The 9,744-nt window shown below is 46.1% G+C and overlaps 1 long non-coding RNA gene across 1 annotated transcript; it reads left to right on the forward strand.

The window, feature by feature from the left end:
• The first annotated feature begins 4,146 nt into the window (after positions 1-4,146).
• LOC308470686 lies at positions 4,147-6,907 on the forward strand. Its single transcript, XR_013982555.1, has 2 exons — positions 4,147-4,461; positions 6,468-6,907. It is a non-coding gene; the product is annotated as an uncharacterized lncRNA (long non-coding RNA).
• Positions 6,908-9,744: the final 2,837 nt, after the last annotated feature.

Genomic DNA, 9,744 nt, shown 5'->3' on the forward strand with positions numbered 1-9,744 from the left:
TGTGTGGAAGAATTAATTCAATTCAGTCTCTCTCTCTCTCTTTTGACTTTTTAAAAGCTCTGGTGACTTAGTGGCAGGAGGCTGCTGTGACCCAACAAGGCTGAGTTTGTTGGGGATTGGGTTTGAAAGAGCCGCATGTTGTTGACCAAGTTGGAAAAGAGTCTGAAGGGAGGGTAGGGGTTTAAGAAGTATGAGCTCTGCGCTTTGGCAGTGGATGTGCCTCCCACAACATACTCAGGGTGGTTTTGAACGTTGCCTTGGCTGGATATGCGCCCTCAACGGAGTCAATGAGTAAAGTCAGGCCTGGTACTGGAAGTCTCCAAGATCAGTCACTGGCTGAGGGCCCCCGAGCTCAGAAAGAACCTTTGCTGGGGCCACCTAGGTGTACAACCACTCAGAGCAGAGGGAGTGGATGGTGCTGTTGTCTAAACCACTAAGCCTCTTGGGCTTGCTGATTGGAAGGTCGGCGGTTCGAATCCCCGCAATGCGATGAGCTCCCGTTGCTCTGTCCCAGCTCCTGCCAACCTCGCAGTTTGAAAACACACGAGTGCAAGTAGATAAATAGGTACCGCTGCGGCGGGAAGGTAAACGGCATTTTTGTGCGCTCTGGTTTCCATCACGATGTCCTGTTGCGCCAGAAGCTGTTTAGTCCTGCTGGCCACATGACCCCGAAAGCTGTCTGTGGACAAATGCCAGCTCCATTGCCCTGAAACGAGATGAGCACTGCAACCCCATATTCGCCTTTGACTGGACTTAACCATCCAGGGGTCCTTTACCTTTTTACCTTACAACCACTTACTACCCCTTTGAATGGGAGAATCATAGAACTGTAGAGTTGGAAGGGATCCCGAGGGTCATCTAGTCCAGCCCTCTGCGATGCAGGAATCTCAGCTAAAGTATCCATGTCAGATGGCCATCTAATCTCTGTTTGAAAACCTCCAAGGAAGGGAAGTCCACAACCTCCCCAGGGAGACCGTTCCACTGTTGAACAGCTCTTACTGTCAGAAGTTCTTCCTGATGTTTAGTCAGGAATCTCCTTTCTTGTAAATGACAAAACAACAGACAGTCATATTTATACATTCTTTTTTCTTTTTATTGTATTCATTGGTCCATTCGCCACAGGATTGTGACCTCCCCCTTCTTAATGCCCCTTGTGGCAGGTTTCCCACTGGATTTCCATCGTTCCCCCTGACTCCCCAATTAATAGACGAAGCAGTTGCACAGGGAAGGCAACTCTGAAGGAAGCAGCAGCCAAAATAGCAACAGCAGAAGCTGCAGCAGGCAGATTAGAGGGCAGCAGCAGGCTGTGATCAAGCTGTTCTCCTTCTGTCTCCATTTTGAGTATGTTTATCGTACAACGTGCTCTGAAAAGCAAGCATGTTGAAATGCTGCAAGGAGGCCCATGAAGAGAAGCAACACGGACACGTGTCGGCCTGGATATCTGTCAGGCCTTCTTGTTGGCATCCATTTGTCTTGAGATGCAATGGAGTGCGCCTTTGGAGGTGAAATCAAAGTGCTGTGTTAGCAGCACCCAAGTGACCTCCCTGGGGTGCGAGCCTAGGCAGTGCGTATTGAGGTCCAGGGCTGCCCAGACACAAGACTCACCTCTGGGACTCGCTGATGTGGTCCAATGGAAAGCAGAGCAAGACGTTTGGCACCAGCTTAGCTGCAGGAGTTTTCGGAAGGAGTTGGCATAAGCTGCCTTATACCAGCTGGGACCTTAGGTTCCTCCAGCTCAGTATTGTCTACAGTGGCTACCAATGGCTCTCCAGCTTTTCAAACAGGGGGAAATCCCCAGCCCTACCTGGAGATGCCAGGAATTGAACCAGAGGACTCTTGCGGGGAAATCAAATGCAGCACCTCTGAGCTACGGCCCTTCCCCAGGAGTTGTGCCATAAAGATATTTTCCCACATTTATCATGCTATTTTCGTGATATACAAATGACAAGAGAAGACTTGGTATACTTATTTGTATAACGTTATACGGTCTAAGCGGGGCTGCCCTTGAAGCTGACCCAGAAACTCCAGCGGGTGCAGAATGCCGTGGCGAGGCTCCTTACGGGGTCCTTGACACGGGATCACCTTCAACCAGTGCTTTACCAACTGCACTGGCTCCCGGTGGAGTACAGGGTCAGGTTTAAGGTGCTGGTTTTGACCTTTAAAGCCCTATGCGGCCTAGGACCCACGTACCTACAGCACCGCCTCTCCTGGTATGCCCCGCGGAGGACCTTGAGGTCCATAAATGACAACATTTTGGAGGTCCCAGGTCGCAAGGTGGTTAGATTGGTCTCAGCTAGGGCTCAAGGCCTTTTTAGTACTGGCCCCGACTTGGTGGAACGCTCTGTCATAAGAGACTAGGGCCCTGCAGGACTTGACATCTTTCTGCAGGGCCTGCAAGACGGAGCTGTTCCGCCTGGCCTTTGGTTTGGACTCAGTCTGACCCTTATGTTTCCCTCCTGAGATGGGATGATGAGCTGCTTGTGCGTAAAATCGTATCCCCTCAGAGTTTGTTCAAGTCCACAAACCTCTGTCTGTGACGGAGCCCCTCAGACATGGCTCCTCTACTCACTAGCAGATTCCGACAGTGGTTGCTTTCGGAATCGCTTCCAACATAAAAGCTCCTTAACGGAAACACGTCTTCTGGACTCTCTGCGTGACAGTTTCCGGCGAGGAGTGGGTGTCCCTACAGGAGGTCCTGAAACCTCCCCACTGTTTTCGCTGGAAGTGTCTCTGAGCCATCCCTCCAGCTCACTTTCCCTCAGCTCACCTCCTCTCCCCCTACTGGTTCCCTCTTCAGCTGCTGAGTCTCTCCCAACCTGTGTGAGCCCTTTCACCTCCCTTCCTTCCGATGGCAGTTCCCTGACACCTCCCCTTATGGTTTTGATCTATGGGCTACATTTAAAATGAGGCTGCATTTTAAATTGCATTTTAACCTGTATTTTAAATTGATTTTTTTCCTATTATGTTTTTACTGTAATTTTACTGGTGTTAGCCACCCTGAGCCCGGCTCTGGCTGGGGAGGGTGGGGTATAAATAAAATTTGTTGTTGTTGTTTATAAAACCCAATTTAAAAAATCAAATAGAGTCTCCTGCAGCAAAAAGAAAAAAAAAAGAAAGACACAAAGTCCATGTAAGCTTATGTCACAGTAAAGCACAACTAGATTTTTTTGGGTACTCGTTAGGTAGAGTTGCCATATTTCAAGAAGTGAAAACCTGGACACAAACAATTTGTTGACTTCTTCTTCTTCTTCTTTTTGAAGCAAATTCCCAAGTTGGTAAGCTTTTTTTGGGGGGAGGGAACGCCACAATTTTTCGGTTATGTTGCCAAAAATCCAGAATGAACCCACTGCTTTTCGGGAATTCCGCCATTGAAATCCTGGTGAGGTTTGGGAAGACCCAGACATAAGGCAACCCTACGTTAGGGTATTTTGAAAACTAGAACCTTTCTTTTAAGAAAATGAAAGAAAGCTGACATTCACAAGATGCTGTACTCCTCGTCCAACCCTAAATTCCACACTCAAAATTGTTTAGCAATATTTTTGTGTGTGTATGCAGAATCAAGGCATGCACACAGATTGTGTGCTGAGCCATTGCAATCACGAGCCTGACGGCATCCTTAGCATAAACTGTGCCTGTCTAGGCAGTGGGGGAGGAGATTTCTTCTGTAAGAAGCAGAAGAAAGAAATTGTGGGGTGTGTTGTTGTTGTTTTTTTGCGCTACCCACATGGCAGCCAATGCTTAGGCCTGGTCTCCTGCCGTCTGACATAAAACACGCCTGCAAATATTAGCAAAGGTTTAAACAGGAGGCCCACTTAACAATCTGGGCCCCTGAATCACGCCGCCTGCTTTCGGCTGCTTAAGCATTCGATTTAACTTGAATGGGAGTGGTGAGGAAGGTTAAACAGGGCAAGAAAAGACTGCTGGGCTGGGCGGGCGGACAGAGCTGGAAGCTACTGTGTTTCTGTGCTCATGCCTATGCTCCTTCAGCGGCTGGGACCGGAGTCACAAAAGAAGGTGTGAGTAATTTATGAGCGCCATTGTGCAACGGTCGACGTTAGGCTTGTCTGAACAACAGTTCAATGGCTTTTGAGCATGTTGGAAAGGAAGGTTTTTGTTTTTTTTGTAGGGGGTGGGTTTAAACCAAGATGCCTCTTTGAAAAAGGGTCCTGAAAACTTTTCAAATATCTTTTGTGGGAGTCCCCTGCTCCAATCTCATCAGCTTACAGAAACAGCCATATTGGAACCAGGGAGAAAGCAGAAGGCAGAATTTACAGCCAGGCATAAAAGCGCAATTGAAACTTGAATAGGCATTTGGTCCTTGACTTTTCTTAGTGTTCTGTCTTCTAACTGGGAGAGGATATGAGTCTCTGCAACAGCTGCGTGACAGCTAGAAATCACTGGATCTTCAAGCTGGAGGGAAACTTCCAGCTGTTGGCAAACGGAGGGAGTGTGCACTAGGGGGTAGGTGAATCTGTCAATCTCGGTTTCTTTTTCCCGGTGTTCCGTAGTTACGTTCACTTATCCGCGTTTCCACATCAGTTTGCATTAAAAGTAAAAAGTCCTCATGAAAATTAGTCAGTATTTTAGTGCAGATTTATCTATTCAACTTTGCTTAAGGTGCACAATTTTTTTTATTTTTATTTTTGCAAAGCAGTTCCTCCTAGCAGAATGTATTTTTTTGTCATTTTCACCAATATGTTCACACTTTACTCATGTATATGGGTTTTTGCACACATTGCCTGGCTGGAGAACTGCACAGCAAAATTCCTGTTTAGGGAAGTTTTTTATATTTTATTATGTTTTTATATCTGCTGGAAACCACCCAGATAGGGAGGGTGTATATTTTATCATCATCATCATCATCATCGTTTTCTGCTGCTCCATGTTGTTTTCTGCTGCTCCAGAGAAGCGGACACGGAGCAATGGATCCAAACTACAAGAAAGAAGATTCCACCTAAACATTAGGAAGAACTTCCTGACAGTAAGAGCTGTTTGACAGTGGAATTTGCTGCCAAGGAGTGTGGTGGAGTCTCCTTCTTTGGAGGTCTTTAAGCAGAGGCTTGACAACCATATGTCAGGAGTGCTCTGATGGTGTTTCCTGCTTGGCAGGGGGCTGGACTCGATGGCCCTTGTGGTCTATTCCAACTCTATGATTCTATGATTCTATGATCATCATCATCATTATCATTATCATTATTGTTAACCATATATATATATATATATAGCCATTGGGAAATCTGAAGCAAGGTGTCATCAGGACACCAATGATACACAACTCTATTTCTCTATTACAGCCGTACCTTGGAAGTTCTTGAATGTTTTGGCTCCTGAACGATCGAAACCTGGAAGTGACTGTTCCAGTTTTGGAACGTTCTTTTGGAAGCCAAACGTCCGAAGGGGCTTCCGCGGCTTCCGATTGGCTGCAGGACCTTCCTGCAGCCAATCAGAATCCGCGCTTGGTTTCTGAACGTTTTGGAAGTCGAATGGACTTCCGGAACGGATTCCATTCGACTTCCAAGCTGAGACTGCACATGTAAGTCAGGGGAGACTGGGCAAGCTCTGGACCAGTGTCTAGATGTGGATCAATAATCTGATCATGAACCCCAGAAAGACAGAGACCTTGTGGGTGGGTGGCCACACATTGCTGTCCATGAATGTGGAGCATGTCAAAAGGAGTTCAGAGCACCTTTGCCTCTCCACCTGAGTTAGGATTTTGGCCTAATCAGGATTTCCCTCATATGGGCATCATGTAAAGGTAAAGGTAAAGGGACCCCTGACCGTTAGGTCTAGTCGCAGACGACTCTGAGGTTGCGGCGCTCATCTCGCTTTATTGGCTGAGGGAGCCAGTGTACAGCTTCCGGTTCATGTGGCCAGCATGACTAAGCCGCTTCTGGCGAACCAGAGCAGCGCATGGAAACGCCGTTTACCTTCCCGCTGGAGTGGTACCTATTTATCTACTTGAACTTTGACGTGCTTTTGAACTGCTAGGTTGGCAGGAGCAGGGACCGAGGAACGGGAACTCACCCTGTCGTGGGGATTCGAACCGCTGACCTTCTGATCGGCAAGCCCTAGGCTCTGTGGTTTAACCCACAGCGCCACCCGTGTCCCCGTACATTAAGGTAAAGGGACCCCTGACCATTAGGTCCAGTCGTGGCCGACTCTGGGGTTGTGGTGCTCATCTCGCTTTATTGGCCGAGGGAGCCAGGGTACAGCTTCCGGGTCATGCGACCAGCATGACTAAGCCGCTTCTGGCGAACAGGCATGTACCATTAGGCTAATGGCCCATCGAGTCCAGAATCCTGTTCTCACATTGACTGACCACTTCACCACTTCACCACATTCCCCTACCCGCCTGCAGTTTTAAAAAAGAAAAACCCACCTGAAAATTTGAACACTGTTTGCACACGTTCCTCTTGGTATACACATTTATGTACGCAATTTCCCCTAGTACATTCATTTCTCCGCAGATGAAGATGATGGATTTTTCGGAGCTAGCCGACCTAACTGGAAGAGTCAGCGACCAGAAGGAGGAGGAATATCAGGAAGAATGGAATAAATTTAATGATTATTTGGTTAAATTTGTTAAGTTAAATTAACCAGAAATAGCTTGCAGATACCTAATAGGCTTAGGCTTTTGTTTATGTTAAGTGATGAATTAATATGTTTAATTATATAAGGTAAAGATTTAAGGATGTTAATGTTTAAGTTAAATTTCATAAAAATTGGGATTTGGAAAACCGTTAAAAGGACATGCAATGAAATTCAACCAAGGGGAAGCGAGGAAGTCACTTAACAAAGTTAATAACTGTAATTTTCAATAAGGCTATGATTTATGTTTGTTATGTTTGTTTGTCTTGTGTGTTTGTTTGTTTGTTTGTTTGTTTATAATATTGTGGAAACCAATAAATTTTTTGAGAACATTCCTGCACAGATGAGACCTTCTCCTCAAGGATACGGAGAATGCGATGCTAACAGCCCATATCAAGATGCAGTGCTGGGTTTATGTTTAAGCTAAACAAGCTATAGTTTAGGGCCCCACTCTCTTGGGGGACCCCAAAAAAAATTAAAGGAAAAAACAACTGGATGTACATTTCCAAAACATAAGATAAAAAAAAACAAATAAAATAAAACCTACATACAGCAACAGTGTTTTGTGTTGTGTAGGCTCCTGTGATGTAAGTCATGGGCCCCACCTGCTAGCCTGCTCCCTAAAATATAGAATCATAGAATCATAGAGCTGGAAGAGACCACAAGGGCCATCGAGTCCAACCCCCTGCCAAGCAGGAAACACCATCAGAGCACTCCTGGCATATGGTTGTCAAGCCTCTGCTTAAAGACCTCCAAAGAAGGAGACTCCACCACACTCCTTGGCAGCAAATTCCACTGTCGAACAGCTCTTACTGTCAGGAAGTTCTTCCTAATGTTTAGGTGGAATCTTCTTTCTTGTAGTTTGGATCCATTGCTCCGTGTCCGCTTCTCGGGAGCAGCAGAAAACAACCTTTCTCCCTCCTCTATGTGACATCCTTTTATATATTTGAACATGGCTATCATATCACCCCTTAACCTCCTCTTCTCCAGGCTAAACATGCCCAGCTCTCTTAGCCGTTCCTCATAAGGCATCGTTTCCAGACCTTTGACCATTTTGGTTGCCCAAATATCACTGGTTGGTTCATTTCTATATATAGGGTGCCTACATTCTGCATGTGCAAATGGCTTTAGATACCTATTAGGTCTGTAAATTACCATATAGCATATATTCAACACAAAAAAACAGAGTCAATTTGTTGCTGACAAAGGACAGCTGGACATATAAAGGGCCCCATTACCTTCGGTAGCTGAGGGCCTCATCAAACCTAAATCCGGCCCTGGATTTGGGGTGTCACATGGCAGGACAGAGCCTCAAACAAACATGTGCTCTCCCAAACCCACATTCCCAGCATGTTTGCACTCCTGTCTCAGCAACGTCTACGCTGGCTTGGTCATGTTTCACAGAATGGAAGATGGCAGGAGTCCCAAGCATGTGCTCTATGGAGAGCTGGCTTCAGGCACCAGGCCAGTTGGCAGACCAACTGCATGTTGCAAATATGTCTGCCAAGGTGACATGTAGGCTGGCAAGATCAACCCTGCCATGCAGGCATCCCTTGCAGACGACTGCAGTGCCTGGGGACAGGCAGCCAGGTTGGGCATCCATAGCAATGACCAGAGGAGGAATGAACACTGGGAGGAGCTCAGGGAGAAGAAATGCCATTGTGCAATGGCATCAGCACAACCGGGCGCCTTCCTCTGACCCAACTGCAACAAAACATGTCTCTCCCGTATCAGTCTCTACAGCCACAACAGGTGCTGTAAGTCTCCAATGGTTTGACTTGACCCGCAAAGGAGCACTCATGAGACAGACAGATTTCTCCAAGCAATTTCTCTCTGATAGAATGCAATTTTACATAGTATTTTCAGTAAAACAGTGGTACCTCGGGTTCAGAACTTAATTCGTTCCGGAGGTCCGTTCTTAACCTGAAACTGTTCTTAACCTGAGACACCACTTTAGCTAATGGGGCCTCCCGCTGCCGCACAATATCTGTTCTCATCCTGAAGTAAAGTTCTTAACCCGAGGTACTATTTCTGATTTAGCAGAGTCTGTAACCTGAAGCGCCTGTAACCCGAGGTACCACTGTATGTACATTTCTGTATGCATTCTTTGGGTAGAGATCAGCATCCAAAAATTTGGAGAACTGCAGATTTTAGAAGAAAGCAGTCCGAAAGTACATCAAAGTGCAAATAGATAAATAGGTACTGCTCCAGCGGGAAGGTAAACGGCGTTTCCGTGTGCTGCTCTGGTTCGCCAGAAGTGGCTTAGTCATGCTGGCCACATGACCCAGAAGCTGTACGCCGGCTCCCTCGGCCAATAAAGCGAGATGAGCGCAAAAACCCCAGAGTCGGTCATGACTGGACCTAATGGTCCCAGGGGTCCCTTTACCTTTATTGTGTGAACTGGGTAGGTTCAGTTCAGATAAATATGCAAACTCAACAAATCTCTCCTCCATCCCTAGTTCACACCTTGTAGCAAAATCAGGCTGCGTACAGAATGTACAAACAAGCACATAAATATACACATAGAGATAAAAACCATGCTTTAGCTTCTGAATAAAAAATAATTGTATGCTTTGTTAGGGAGGGAAAACAGTCATTTTGCAACCTCGTTAACTTTCATTTTCAACAGCAAAAGGGTTAAATGTGGTAATTTAAAATACTAGATTTATGAAACATTTGGCATTTTCAACTCTTCCTAATTGCCCTTTTCTTTCCTTTCCTTTTGCTGGCTGCTGCACTTTTCAAAATAATGTGCAGAACATTTTAATTGTTCCTACATCCTGAAAATGATAGTCGTATTAGATGAGATGTTCCCACTGTGATTCCCATTATCAATTTATTTTTATTTCATTCCGTGTATATTGGCACAAGGGGTTGATCGCTGCTATCTAATCTGCATATATCAATTTTTAATTGGCAAGGCCAGAACAGCTTTAGCCCCTGAGCATCGGACAGTTGGGGCTGTGAGCTTGAAAGCTCCAGATTGGACCAGGAAGTATAGTTCTCCTGTCGGTTTCCTGTTTCCAATACCTGAAGCTACTGCGGTAGCTCACACGATGACGTGTACAAACACACCGTTTGCAAGGAAAACTTGTTGTTGTTGTTTAGTCGTTTAGTCGTGTCCGACTCTTCGTGACCCCATGGACCAGAGCACGC

The sequence above is a fragment of the Podarcis pityusensis genome (genome assembly GCF_964106645.2).
Source record: "Podarcis pityusensis genome assembly, chromosome: 1".
Lineage (NCBI taxonomy): Eukaryota > Metazoa > Chordata > Lepidosauria > Squamata > Lacertidae > Podarcis > Podarcis pityusensis.